We start from the raw sequence: 14,965 nt of genomic DNA on the forward strand, positions 1-14,965 counted from the left end.
GCCATTTGAGGCTTTATATGTGAGAAGGAGGATTTTAAATTCTATTCTGAATTTAACAGAAAGCCAATGAAGAGAAACCAGGATAGGAGAGATATGATCTCTCTTTTTATTTTTTTTATTTGAAGTAACAATTGCATGGACTAGTTTCTCAGCATCACCCCTCGACAGGATATTTCTAATTTTCTAGAAACCTCTTGGATATGGGATCTATATGACAGATCCTGATCAAAAATAACACTAAGATTTTTTACCTTATTATCTGAGATCAGTTTAGTCCCATCCAAATGAAGAGATTGACTAATCAGCTTCTTTTTCTGGTCCGAAGACTATAACTTCTGTTTTGTTTGCATTCAGGAGCAGAAGGTTAAGAGATAACCTAAGATAAGATAAGATAAGATAAGAGAGTCATCCAGGTTTTTATAGCCTCAAGACGTGCCTTTAATATACAGTATGTAACCATTTAGCTTAATCTGGATTTATAGACAGATATAGCTGAGTATCTTCAGCATAACAGCGGAAATTAATGCCATGCTGTCTAATAATTCTATCGATTGGGCGCATATGTATAGTAAACAGTATTGGTCCTAGAACTGATCACAGTCGTACGCCGAAGGTAACCCTTGAGCATGAGGAAGATTTGTCATTATGTGAACAAACAGAACGATCAGATACATACGATTTCAACCAGTCTAGAGCTGTTCCTTTAATTCCTACAAAATATTTCTAAAAGTCTTTCTAAAAGAATATTATGATCAACTGTATCAAATGCAGCACTAAGATCTTAAAGGACAAGTACAGATGCAAGTCCATTATCTGAGGCCATGAGAATATAATTAGCGACTTTCACCAGAGCTGTTTCAGAGCTATGATGAGCTCCAAAGCCAGACTAAAACTCTTCAAAAAGTTCATTATGGTGAAAGCGGTCGCACACTTGTTTGGCAACTAAGAATTTTAGATGAGAATGGAAGATTGGATAAAGGTCTATAATTGACCAAGTCATCTGGGTAAAGAGAGAAGTTGTCAGGGTTTTGGAGGACTAATAAATTCGGCCAGATTCCTAGAAAGAAGAGCTGCACCATCTAAAATGGGATAGATACCGTCTCTCCGAATCAGACCAGGCTTTACCCAAAAGGATTGCCAGTTATTAATATAGCCCACGTTGTTTTCAGGACACCACCTAGACAACCAGTGGTTGAATGAAAGCCAATGATAAATATTAGTCTGTAAATGTCAATAGTCATTTCCTTTGAGACTTTAAATGAAATACGGTTATACTTGTAATACAAAAGAAAAAGTTAGAATAGCAAACTTTCCCAGAAGTAGGTTTCAAAATGACATTCAGGACATTTAAGAATCATCGAGGAGGTCACCAAAAAGAACCAGAGCACTCAGAACCTCACTTGTTTAAGTTAGGCTCAGAGCTCATTTAGCAAGAAGAATTACAATAGATGAGTTCCAAGGTAACATCAGCCTTCTGTTTCTCTGATTTACTTGGGTCATGCAGTAGAGGGGCAACAAAAGCCCACTGCCATGTCCAGCTTTGAATTCAAAGGAAAGTTTGTACTCTTCACTGTTTAATTTAAACAGTGAAGTAATTAAGTAATTTTGTACTTAAACTTGATTGAAATCATTGTGGCATTGTAGAGGTTGTCAATGCTGAAAAACCAATTATAGAAATTAGGCAAAAAAGAATGGACTGCTTTCCTTCAAATTAAAGTAATACTCTTTTAATCAGTTTATCAAAATCATCTGAAGTTGACTCCAAAGGTGGAACCAGTTGTAAGGTCTGGAGGAAAATTACATTTTTCATCAGGCCAGACTGGTTTGAATAGATATAAGCCCTAAGTAAAATAAAATCCTTTGAAAAATCAATTTTTGTATTTTGTGTTATCTTGCTCTTATATTAAAATGTTGCAAAACATGTAACTGCATGAAAGTATCTGAAGGAGGTTGATACATTTTCACTGCAATGAACTGTTCATAAAAAGTTAATTTGATAATCAAGAAACCTTGGAAAAGACTATAACTATGATTTTTACACTCCGTTCCATTCACAACCTTGGCAGTTAAAATGTTGACCACCACACTCCTTTGCAGGATTAATACATATTTGAGCAAAACTTAATAAACCGCTATATTCCTACACAGTTTCTACCCAAACATGTCAAGCTGACCAGTAAGGATTTCCTAGCACTGTTTTTCAATGTCTTCTTCAGTTCAGCTCAAATGACCCATGGACATTTGAAGGCTCTGGCTTTTCACAGATAAATAAAATTACACTCAGCCTTCAGGGTTTACTATCACACACCTCTGAATGCATTAAGAGATCAGCACCCCCCACGCACACACACACCCTCACACACTTAGCACTATAGTCCTATCGATCAATCCAGGGGATGTATCCCATGTTAGTGAAATTGGAGTGCAGTGACAGGCCTGTCTTTCCAGGGACTCTAATCCAGAGTTATAGCAGAGTCTGTCTGTGTTAGTGTTAAATGTATTAGTATACGCCAGCTGCTGCCAGCATGTTCTCATCACAGATTAGTGCAGGAAAGCACATCATTCTCTCACAAATATCTGCTGACAGATCAGAGGTTACAATACAACTTTCACCTTGATGTAGAAACAGTTACACACAAAAGTAAGAGAGAATAGTATTTATAACAAAAACCATCCCTTCTCAATTTAAAAGTGTGCTCCTTCTACTGAGTAGGGAAACGATGGGCACAAGGGGAAACTTGTACTGCAGACAGGCAGGGAAAGGTGAAGCCTGAGATAACTGAAAAGGAATGCTGCTGCAATAAGGAAACATTTCCAAACACTCTCCTGCTATCTTCATTAAGTGTACAGAGGAGGGTCCCACCAAGGAAGGGGAAACACAACGCAACAAGACGGATAGCAGAAGCCTCTCCTTGTGGGGTTAGGAGTGTTCCTGTGTTCTGTCTACAGGAAGCAAAGGGAAAAACGGCAAAGAAATAGAAGTTAACTATACAGTTTATCTACTTGCAGTTGCTTTAAACGCACACACATTACACTTTCAGGCATTCTGTTCTGGTGCAAGCATGCACATACTGTCCCTTTTTTATAGTTCTTCAAGAGCTTTTGTGTGACTATACTGTAGTTGAAAGGGGAATCCACACAAGGTGGGGAGAAAGAAAACACCTTATTTTTGACTGTTTGATTAACAGCTGAGTCCTTTGTGCCAGAAGAATTCGGCCCCCTGCACACTGCCCTCCCTTCCCTGAACTCCTCGACAGTCTCCTGAAAGAGCAGGTCTGTGTCACACACTTCTAGGGTTACTCTGCAGATCAAACTGGAGAGGGGGACAAAAAAGGGCGACTAAGTGAATAGAATGAAGAGAGAAAGAAGATAAAACAAGCAACTTTACAATTTAAAAGAGAGCAGTGCAATTTAAGAATAAACAAAAAAGAAATAATTATTTGGTAAATGAAGTAGATACATTATATTTAACTAGTACAGTATAAGAAAATTAATTCTTGACTCCAGCCCTTTAGGTGGCGGTAATGCATTCAAAATTGGTTTTGTCACCAAACAAAAGGGAAGACAGACTTCCAGCTATAGCGCCTAGATCCATGCATGTGAGTAGAAGTGACAACTTATTTACGACACAAGTTCTGTAACAGTGACCTCTGGACAGACAAACTTTCAGTGCCACAAAATGTTGAAACCCTGGAATGAAACATCTACATGTATGTGGTTACTGTAAAGTTAAATCAAAAATAAAATTTCAGTTGCAATATTATGTGAAAAAAAAATCTGAATTTTGATTTTCATTCAGCCCAAGTTACCCTAGTTGTTACAACTAATTAAAAAAAAAAAATCATTCAATTAACATTTTAACCCCCCCCAAAAAAATTCTTAAAGCAACACTGTGTAATGTTTTACCACTAATTCTAAATTCACACCAAACGCGATTTTCAGCAGTAAAAGAGCGGAGCGGCAAACTAATAGGTCATGAATTTACTTGTAAAGACAAGCCACATCCACCCCACTAGATAAAATTTTCATCAGTGATAAAAATCATTTGGCTTATCTTGCTCTTGTGTTTTATGGAGCTCTGACTATCATAAAAACTAGTGATGGTGAGATGAAGCCTTATGGGACATTGAACCGTCTAGCCAATTGCTTCAACGATCCCACAGAGTTCATGAAGCTTCATGTGAACATGTCACCACCTACTGGTGGAGTGTAGAACTACAGTTAGTAATAACATCTGCGATTTTTTTATTCAATTGTTTTTCTTGTTTTTCTTTGCCATTTAAGTTCCTTTAAAATTGTTAATGATTACTGTGTTTTACAAAATCATTTGTAACTTTTTTTGTGTGTAAAATGTCTTAGAAGAGAGCAATCTTTTAAGATACAATGTTTTTTGCCATTTTAGCGAAATAAGCTCAGACAGTGAAAGTGCTTGTGCAAATTGGGCAATGATTATCATTGCCCAGTTTGCACAAGCACTTTCACAAGGTGTTAGTCACTTTTATTCAAACATAATAGTTTTTCCACAGTTTTTGGTTTTAATCGGGTTGGAAGATATGTTTTCAACCAATCTTTTGGCTAATCCAACCTAATTTGGTAGTGTTTTGACCCAATCTATATTTCTACTAGGGCAAACCAATACAAATTAGTCACATTAGCTAAGTTACTTTTTAAGTATTATCACAACTTTCAAAAGTCTAAGGTTGGTCATGACACTAGTAATAGTAACTGCACACTGAAAAGCAATACTAGTTAACATTAATGCTACAACTATAACCAGTGGCTTGCTCATATTTTGATCATTACATTGTTTAATCTAACCAAAATAGGTTTAACCAACTAGATTGGTTGTTTTTCCAACAATCTATCTTTAGAATTATCCTGTTTAAATGTCTGTAGAAGTGTCAAGGTAGAGAGGCTTCGAACATCATAAATTTAGGCTCCTCCCCTAAATTAATCACCCCTCGACACGTGGTTCAGGGAAACACCCCCTCCATTACTTGACACATGCCTCGAAGCACCGGCTCATCTCATAAAATCGCTACATAAAACAGTGCTGTGGCCCACATGACTTATTTAGCGACCAATCAGACCCTCTTATTTTAGAGTCTTAGACAAGAGCAGCCCTCATGGAGCTTTGATACATACCAAGTGCTGTATATTGGCCTTAAAATATATTAAACAGGCAAACAATCATGTGAACAGTGACCAAAACTGCCACAACTACATTGAGGGACATGACGGATGAATAGCAGAGAGCTCAGACCAAAGTAACAAAGGCTGCCATCAGTAACACACTATGCCGAAGAGGACTTACATCCTGCAGTGCCAGGTGTGTCCCCTTGCTTGAGGCCAATACATGTTCAGGCCCGTCTAAAGTTTGCCATAAAGCATATGGATGATCCAGAAGAGGAGTTGGAGAGTATCATTTGGTCAGACGAAGCCAAAATTTATCTTTTTTGGCACAAACTCAACCATTGATGTTTAGAGGCAGAAGAATACTGAGCTACATCCAAAGAACCCTATTGTAAAGCATGGAGGTGAAAACATCATGCTTTGGGGCTGGTTTACTGCAAAGTGATAAGACGTCTGATCAATGTTAAAGGAAGAATGAACAGGGTGATATATATCGTGAGATTTCATAAGTCAAAATACCCTTCCGTCAGTGAGAGAACTAAAGCTGGAACATGGCTGGGTCTTACAGCATAACACTGATCCAAAATGCAGCGCTTGGGCTACGTAAAACGCATTTTAAGGTCCTGGGGCGGCCTAACCAGTTTCCAGTTTGCCCAGCAACAGCCCCCAAAACACAACTGCTCTAGGGTTGACACCAGCTACAGTATGAGCAAACCTGTTAAAGACTTAGAGGAAATGTTTAAACTTTACCATTGCAAACAAAGGTTATAGTACTTGGTATTAAGTTTAACTTTTGTTATAGACCTAATAAGTATTTTATACCATCAATGTACAAATTCTGTAAAAAATCTTACATTGTGATTTCCTGGATTTTTTCCCCTCATTTTTTTCAAATAGGTTGCTAACTAAATGCTTTTCTGCTCCACTTTACATATTAAATTAAGCTAATATGTAGATCAAAAGTTAGCAATGCAGTGTTGTTTTAAGATTCTGACAAATAGACATTGGTGCCTTGTTTTCTTTACTTCGCATTTTGCTTTAAAGGTAAATGAAAAACACTAAACCAACCAAATTGAGAACGAGGAAAACAGTTTTATATTATCACTATTGTAGTATTTTCCTAAAATAAACTTCAGTTACCTTTAGTTAGAGTGAAAATGTTTTTTCAGTGGCTCCCATGTACATTCAAACTGAGTGTATTAAAACACTCCTATCACAGCCTAGTGTAAATGCTTATTAAGCAGACTGTTTTATCTGTCTAATTAACCTCTGAATAGTCCACTTTTAACATCCACAACAAAGCATCGTAGCTCTATTCCATGTTTCCCTCAGATGAGAGAGCTCTTAACCTTAAAACTAAAAATGACCACAGATGGTTACCTAACAAACGTAATTTTAGCCACTTTTATCTAGAATCAGTCTTAGATCTTTCATTTTGTGTTTACCACAACAGACCAATGTCCTGTACGTCCGGCATCCCAGGCCAAATCTCCTCCAACCATGCTGTAGAGAGCTTTTGCAACTACAGTAAACTCTTCCATGGTAATAGACTGACGTTCCCTTGCCTACGTAGAGTATATGGAAACTGGATTCAGTAGACACAGCACAGACATGTTAAAAGTGGGGAAGTAACTAAATTTACACCGGATGCCAGTAGATAAATGGTTGCTCTGGTCCTGAAAGGCTCAGGTGACACAGTGAAGAGCACAAAAGGTGGATTATCCTCCAGAGTCCTGACTCTACTGACTTTTCATCTGCCTACTTCCTCCCAGTAGGGAACAGTACTGGATGTAACTTCCTGCTAGTCCATAAACAAACAATGCAATCAATTTAAGTCAGGCTAAAAATCCTCTTGTGCCACTTAAAGAGGTCAAGAGGTATATACCAATCATAATTCTTACCTGCGCCACTGTCAAATTTATGGCCACTCTTTTGGACTGTAATACATGGGAAACTAGCAGTTGCGCAACGTAATCTAAATCTAACCTTTTTTCTCATCATACTTTCAGACTGCCACATCCCATGAGGTAAGGGTAAAAAAAAAAAAACAGGAAAAGAAATTCCATATTTAGAAAAAAATGTTTAGATCGAAAAGTGTTAACAGCCTTGTTTGGGGGTGTGGGCCTAAAAGCTGCAGTGATGGAACAAAAATGATCGATAAGTATCAGATTCACTGAATGAAAATGTGTCTATTGCAACACCTCATCATGGTGTATGCAACACCAACATGGGTCTGGTAATGGCAAACTGTAGATGGTCTGTGTAGCATTCCTTCGACATGATGCCACAGCAAGAAAATACACTTCTCAGCACAATTACATAAACAGTACACACATTCATACAGTATAAACACAACCACAGGAATCTGTCCATCAGCAGTGAAGCAAAAACAAACCCCACATCGCCCACAACACTTAGAGGCTGGTTGTAATGCTAGTTTGGGAAACTACCTCTACTCAAAGATGTTGTACATGTGTTTCATTTGGGATGTGAGATCAGTCATGCTTGTCCAACTAGCATATTTTGGACATACAGACGTCAGCTTCAAAGACTGAGAGGAAATGCCGTGCCCTTCCTGTCACTCCCAGTCGGACCCGAATGACGTGGTCTTAATGCGATTAAAAGATTACGCATTCAAAAAAGGAAGAAACAGTATGAGCTAAGGCACATGAAAGCAAAAAAAAGAACGACCCACACGACAAACAGTGAACCAACTTACTGTATTTAAGTTTTTGGTTCACATCATTTCCATGTCCTTAAATCTTTCTGGACAATGGGCTTTTTATACAAGCTGGGAGTAAATTTAACTCAGGGATTCCCCAGCTGTTTCAGACAATTAAGCCCTGCTCTATCGGTCAATGTTTAACCATCTATCTGTTGATTTCACATACTGTCTTACCAGCTTCTGTTTTCCTAACCAAAGGGACTATACTTTAGTGAACAGTGTACTATAAACTAACAATGTACGTGATATAACACCATGAAGTAGTGCATAAGTGGAGGAAACAAATGCAGCTTTAATAAATGTTATCATTATTAAAAGGCAAATAACAGTAATATTTAAAGTCAATAATATTAAAAAGTCACCTAAGCAGAAACAGAAACAATCTATGAGTGATTTATTATAAAAGTATATATAGCTTTGAGGCAGAATGTTTTTGGAAAACATTAGTGCTGCACCATAAAGAACAGGACAAAGACATAAATGGTTAAACTAGTTTGATTACATTTTTATCTAAGATAAACCAGCTGATTGCATCGAATCATTAACTTGCAGGACACACTCCTCCTGGATGAGTTTCTGGCGACAATGTTTCCTTGCATTTTGTCCTTGACTCTACAGCAATCCCTCAAACTGAGCATGCATGCAATGACCGTGCAGGGGAAAAACCCATTTTTTTTTACATTAAGCAACCTCCTGCAGAATTAGGCTCAGTGTGAGCAGCCTTCCGTCAAAGTCAACTGGGGTTGAAAAAGTTAGAAAGCCTTGTTTTGGCTTTGGTGGGCTACTCCATAAAGCTTGGAACTCGAAACAAAAAAAGTCCAGTGGATTGTTTTTTAACTATTTTGGAATTAATATGACCTGAACTACTGAGAATCTCCACAAGCAAAGATCTTAATATATTGGACAATCTACGTGGCAGGACAAGAAAATGGTTGTTTGCAAATAACATTTTAGTGACAATTGAGTTTAGGCCATGCTGGAAAGAATGGGAAGAAATGTTGGTCGCTAGATTTGGAAAGCTGTATTGGCATTTCATATAAAACCCAAATATATTACTTTAAAAGTTTTTCATTGTACTATAAAACAATAAAGAAAGTTCAAGGACTTTGAAAGTTTCTTGTGAGGTGCTGTAAGACAGCTTTTATCTTCTATCCTTAGGTTAGAATTTTTTTAACAGAGTCCTGTAAAGTTACGAAAGTTTTGTTATCTCTGTGTGAATAAAAACAACTTGTGGGTGGAAAGTACTTGTATCACAACTCTCAACATAGACATGACCTTATTTGACTTCCTAACCCTCGGCTTTCTGCACTTCCTCACGTATCAGCGTAAAAACTTTATGCCACTGTTCTTCTCCATGCCGTTCTTTGCCTCTGTTTCTCCTCTGTGTATCACACTGCAGTCGCTTTGCAACTTCTTGCTGCAGTTCCCTGGCCACAAAGCCGCACTCCAATCCTGCTGTTTCCACTGGGGCACTGCACAAAAAGCAGAGCTTGGCTCCATCCCAACAATTGGGGCCCACATACCTCCCAATCTCTAGATTAAATAGCACCAGCCTCTGAAGTCCTTCCAGGGGCTAATGGCTTTTGTTGCTGGGAATAATCCACACATCCTCTCCCACATCCTGGGGATCTGCTGGCCTGTTGTGAACCCTGCCTTTGCCCTCTTAATTTCCCTCTCTCATCTTCATCTTAATCTTGCCTTCAATTTCGGCTGACCTCCCAGTCTTCCCATGGCACAACCCTGCAGTTTAATACACTGGCATCCAGAACTGAGCCACCAGCGTTGAAGGGAGGACACACTTGAGCTAACATCGGACTCAGGACCGTGAACAGTTTCATAGGGAGTCAGTGCAGGTGCTGTATTAAGCTTAATGAAGGTCCCTAGTCATCTGTAGCAAATATGAGCCGACTGAGCTAAAGAAAGAAGGAGAACTGCCTCCTACTGAAAGGAAAACATCCGTCAGACAGCAGCCTCTGTGTCAGCACTTGAGGGCCATTCAAAGCAAATACAGCAGAGAGGCAGATTTTTTTGCAACACTGGGGAAAGATTTACTTGGATCAAAGAATACACTGTACTTTGGTAAAAAAAACGATGCCCAGACTGCAACCGAGTTCGCCCTCTGTCGTTTAAAATATCTCTGATAAATAGTTTTTTTCACAATGACGTCAGACATTTGTGCAGAACACTTATTCTGGTATGAGCTTATATCCTGTCTGGGGCACTTGTTCTCCAGGGAAGCCAATGAAGGAAAAAAAGACAGTCTGTAGCTGCAGAGCACAGGCATATGTTTAATGGTCAGCATAATGACACTGCTTTATCAGTAACATTTAAAATATAGAGGCCAGGCATCAAAGGCAAATATTTAGAATACATTTTTAAATGAGCTTAAATAATGCTTTAGTTACATGCACAAGGAGGCTAAAGCTGAAGAGAGAATCATTTGGGGAAAAAAAGACAAATTCCAGATCATTTGTTCTTATAAGTGTATATTTTTCAATGGAGGAAAAATCTTATGTCATCTTTCAGATTTGTTTTTACAAATAAAATTGTAAACCGGCTACTCTGATACTCCTAAATATAATGCAGAGTAAAAATATGAGATATGAAATTTAGCTAATTACTGGACAGAGCCAAGCGGTGTATAAATTAATCTCAGTATGAATAAAGCTTCTCTACAAAAGTTTCAGGTTAAAAACATTAGCATGCAAACATCATCTTGAAGTCCAAGGAAACCAGTGAAACACTATCACATAGAACAGCACCATCAGTGCAGGAGCCAAGAGGTGAACAGTAACACTGCATGAGCCATTGAGATCCACGGCCTGGGTATGAGAACATCTCTACAAGAATTTAACTATTCAAGCATTGAAGAGATCTAAAGACAATTAAATAACACCATACCAGCTCACTCCTATTGCAAAAACATCATATTGAAAAAAAATGAGGACAAAATTGCATCTGAAAAAAACTTGATAAAAACTCTAAAAATGTGATTTAAATGTACATATTAGCCATGGTGCAAAATGACCAAATCTTCAAGCACTAGTTTTGTAAGCCTCATGATGCTTCCTGTGCTTTTCTTAAGAGGAAAAAGTGAAGCTGACAGAAATGATGGGCATTCCTAGAGGAAGATCTTATAGCACTAAGCTGTAAATCTGTGTCTGTTCATAACATATTTATGAGTAAAACTCCAACTGAGAAGCTGCAGCAATACCTGAAATAATTTTCTATTTAATTAAGCTAGAGATTTTTTTAATAAAAACTAGAAATGTGGCAGAAATTATGAGTCAGTGGGGCGGAATCAAGATAAAAGCCACACAATAAAATTTTTGATAGTAATAGATTTGTGATTATGTGTAATTTTAAACGCAACTTTGTGTTGGTAAATAACATAGGATCCCAATTAAATACAATGAAGGTTATGAGGCATCTAGGTAGAATGTAGCTAAAGATCTATGGGAGATAAATCATAGATTAATGAGTAGAAAGAAGAATATCTGTGAAGAAAAGGTTCAGTAGAAGCTGAAAACAATTAAACAATTTTACTGACTTTTTGACTTAGTATTTCTCTGCCTGTGATTTAATGTAATGCTAACAGCTATTGTCAATGAAGCACTGCAACATTCACTGATTATCAAACTGAAAAAGGGAAACAACTATTAATTCTCTCAGTAAACACGGAGTCAACACAACAGAGGTCCCAATTTAGAAGCATTTACATTTTAAAGAAACGGTGGGAAAGATGTGTGACAGAGGAAAGATGAAGAAAGTAATTTAGCAAAGAGGATATCCACTGAGGTGAGTGAGACAGAGGAAAAATGGGTTTGAAATGTAAGTGTCCCAATAATCATATGTTTCTAAGGAATTTTAGCTGAAAACTCAACAGAAGGTTAACAAACAATAGCTGGGAGTGTTTCTGGTTTGCAAAAGAAAGTTTACCTTCTATAAAAAACAAATATTTCAGAACCTCTTTTCAAAGAACAGCATAACTGTATAAAATTATCTTAAAGAAAGAGCCACGCCAGAATAAAAGATCAATATTTCAGCAACAGATAAAATAACCGTGTGCACTCTGAAAGGTTGAACTTAATGCATTCAATCCCCTAATAATTACCTCCATAAATCTCAGATGAAGAGCATTTTTAGTAACTTTTAGTTCAACAAACTCAGACAGCAACTTAGCCGTTAGGGTTCACTCTTAACGCTTTTATCAGAGCTGTTTACGAATGCAGAAGGTAGCAGCTTTTAGCATAAAAAAAGCCATTAAGTCCCACTGTAAACAAACCACTAAGCACTATTTTGCAAAGCTTTTTGTTAATAGCTTTGTAAACATTCTGTAGCACTGAGCAGTCTCGATTCAAATGTATCCCTCAGGAATCAATGAAGGTCAAAAACGAGAATGATATTGGACTTGGGATTAAGTTCATTAGTTGACAACAAGCTCAAATTATACTCCAGTCTGATAAAGTTAGTTTGTATCTGCATAATGAATAAAAAACAAAACATATTAAAGCCTTAGCATTGAAGTTATTCTGTTCTTAAACATACAGCACAAAAAAATTATATCCATATTAATCAGGTTTAAAACTTTTAGTAGAATTGTAATTTTCTATAATATCACGATCAGTAACCCAGTTACAATCCTGAAGGAACACAGCTGGCAAATTCAGCAGGCTCAGTAGTTCGGTTTTGAAAACCTTTTCTGTAATGAGCTCTGCCTCTTTCTCTTTCCACAAAGATCTTTACAACGATATAAAGTTTGGTTTCTTAGATTGTATATTGGACTACCTCACTTGCTGTCCACAGTATGTGGGGGCACAGGGCTGTGTCTCAGGTAGGTTGGTTTGCAGTACGGGGGTCCCACAGGGAACAGTGCTGGCACTGTTCCTCTTCACCCTCTACACTGCACACTTCTCCATAAACTCCCCACGCTCCCACCTCCAGAAGTTCTGTGAGGATTCTGCGATAGTTGGCCTCATCACAGGTGACGATGACTCAGAGTACAGACGGTAGACCCAGAACTTTGTAGACTGGTGTCAGGAAAACCACCTCCTGATTAATGCAGGGAAAACCAAGAAGCTAGTGGTGGACTTTCACAGAAGCAGATCCACCCCACTGACACCGGTGAACATTCAGGGGATGGACACTGAGAAATTGGACTCTTATAAGTAAATTGCTTGGACTGGATTGAGGCTCTATATAAGAAAGGTCGGAGCAGACTGACCTTTCTTACCTGACCCTGTTGTGGCATCAGCTATCTTCTATGGAGCTGTCGGTTGGAGCAGTGGCTTATCTGTAGCTGAGAGAAAGTGGCTCAATAAGCTGATCAGGAAAGCCAGCTCTGTGATTGGATGACCTCTGGACTCAGTGCACGAGGTGGGAAACAAAAGGATCCTAACTAAATTAAAATCTCTGTTCGATAATGTCTACCACCCCATGCATGAATCAGATGCTGAACTGGAGAGCTTCTTCAGAGACAGACTGCTGCACCCTAAATGTACCAGGGAGCGTCATCACAAATCCTTCCTCTCAGCAGCTGTAAGATTCTATAACTACCACTGTTCTCAACAACCTCAATAAGTTGCTACATGCTGATGCCGATGTTTGCACAGATTCTGTCTTAGTCACTTAAATAACATGCTGCTGTCATGTTTGTTGTTGTTTTTTTTTCTTGCACATCTCTGGTGTTACTGCTATTTTCACATATCCACTACTGTAAAAATGTCCACACTGTATATTGATTATTTATTCTTCAGGTGACTGCACAGTATTTCTATAAGTAAAAACATTGTACAGTACAGGATTCTATTTTTTTTTTTATATTTTTCTTCTGATTGGCTAAACAGTCTCTTTGCGTTATTTGTAAATAAGAAAAAAAAAGGAAAACAAGCAACAATAACAACAAATGTTTATACAGTACTTTTATTTCTTAAACAAATGTTTGGGCCTGTAACAAGTTTTTGTTCCTTGATTTCAATGTTTTATGGAGTATTTCATTGTATAATAACTAGAAAAATAAAGGTTTCTACTTCACGGATTTCGCCTATCGCGGGTTCTTTTTGAAACGTAACCCCCGTGATAAATGAGGGTTCACTGTAATGCTTTTGCTGCTTTAACACTACAATTTCCCCATTGTCGGGAAAATAAAGGGATTTTCTATTCTCTATACTAATCAGAATACTTAGTGAACCTTTAGGAATCTAAATATTTCCTCCTGGCTTCAGAGTGTGTAATTTCATGTGTAGACACATTGGAGGTTAGAAGTTTTTATTCCCTCTTCAGTGACATAGATTTCATATTAATTTGGGCTTTTAATGATACAGTATGACCCCTTCTTGACTGAAGCGAATTAGGTTAAATTTGAATGAATCATTTCAGCTGGATATCTGACCCCTCCACTTGGCAGAAATAGTTGACTTCATTAAAACCTTTAAGAGCATATTTGATGCTCCTGAAACCTGTCCAGTAAAGTGTGTTCAGCTGTGTCTGATGCCTCTGCTGCTACTGTGTTCCATGGCAGAGTGGCTTTGCTATGTTTGCTGTGATCAGTTTTTACCTACTGATTATGTGGAAAACGTCCACCTCAAAACATTGTCTGTGCAGACAGTTAATCAAGATTATGATCCTGCCTTAAAATATTATTTCGCTGTCGGAGCAGCACAGACCCCCACATACTGGTGGTGCGCTTTTACTGGGAATCCCCAGCAACGTGGGGACTGGAAGTAGATGTTGGCTTTTTTCATGTATGTGTTATAAACTGAAGGCACCAGAAATAATAAAAGCCAACATATTTTGCCAGAAGGTTTCAATATTTTAAGTTAATTTAGGAATTAATAAATAGTTTCAGTGGAGTGATCATAGCGATCTGCATCAGCAGTGCTGTGTCATACTCCTCAGATGCTCGAAGCTCACGAGGATCTGCTTTGGCATTACATTGTTTATGTCAACTGCAAAAGAAAATCTTCTCAACAAACTTATGGGAGATCTTTCTATAGCTGATGAATTCAAAATATAACATCGGTAAAAACAAGATGCAAGCAAGCCAGCAGGTAAGCCAGCAGGCAAGTAAGCCAGCAAGAAAGCCAGCAAGCAAGCAAGCAAGCAAGC

General features: G+C 38.0%; 1 protein-coding gene across 5 annotated transcripts in view; it reads right to left on the reverse strand.

Annotated features, from left to right (window-relative positions):
* LOC107098244 (chromosome unknown open reading frame, human C9orf3) overlaps window positions 1-14,965 on the reverse strand; it is a 121,664-nt gene that overhangs the window by 96,731 nt on the left and 9,968 nt on the right. The window lies entirely within an intron of this gene.

Source organism: Cyprinodon variegatus, unplaced genomic scaffold (genome assembly GCF_000732505.1).
Source record: "Cyprinodon variegatus isolate N-32 unplaced genomic scaffold, C_variegatus-1.0 Scaffold26, whole genome shotgun sequence".
NCBI lineage: Eukaryota > Metazoa > Chordata > Actinopteri > Cyprinodontiformes > Cyprinodontidae > Cyprinodon > Cyprinodon variegatus.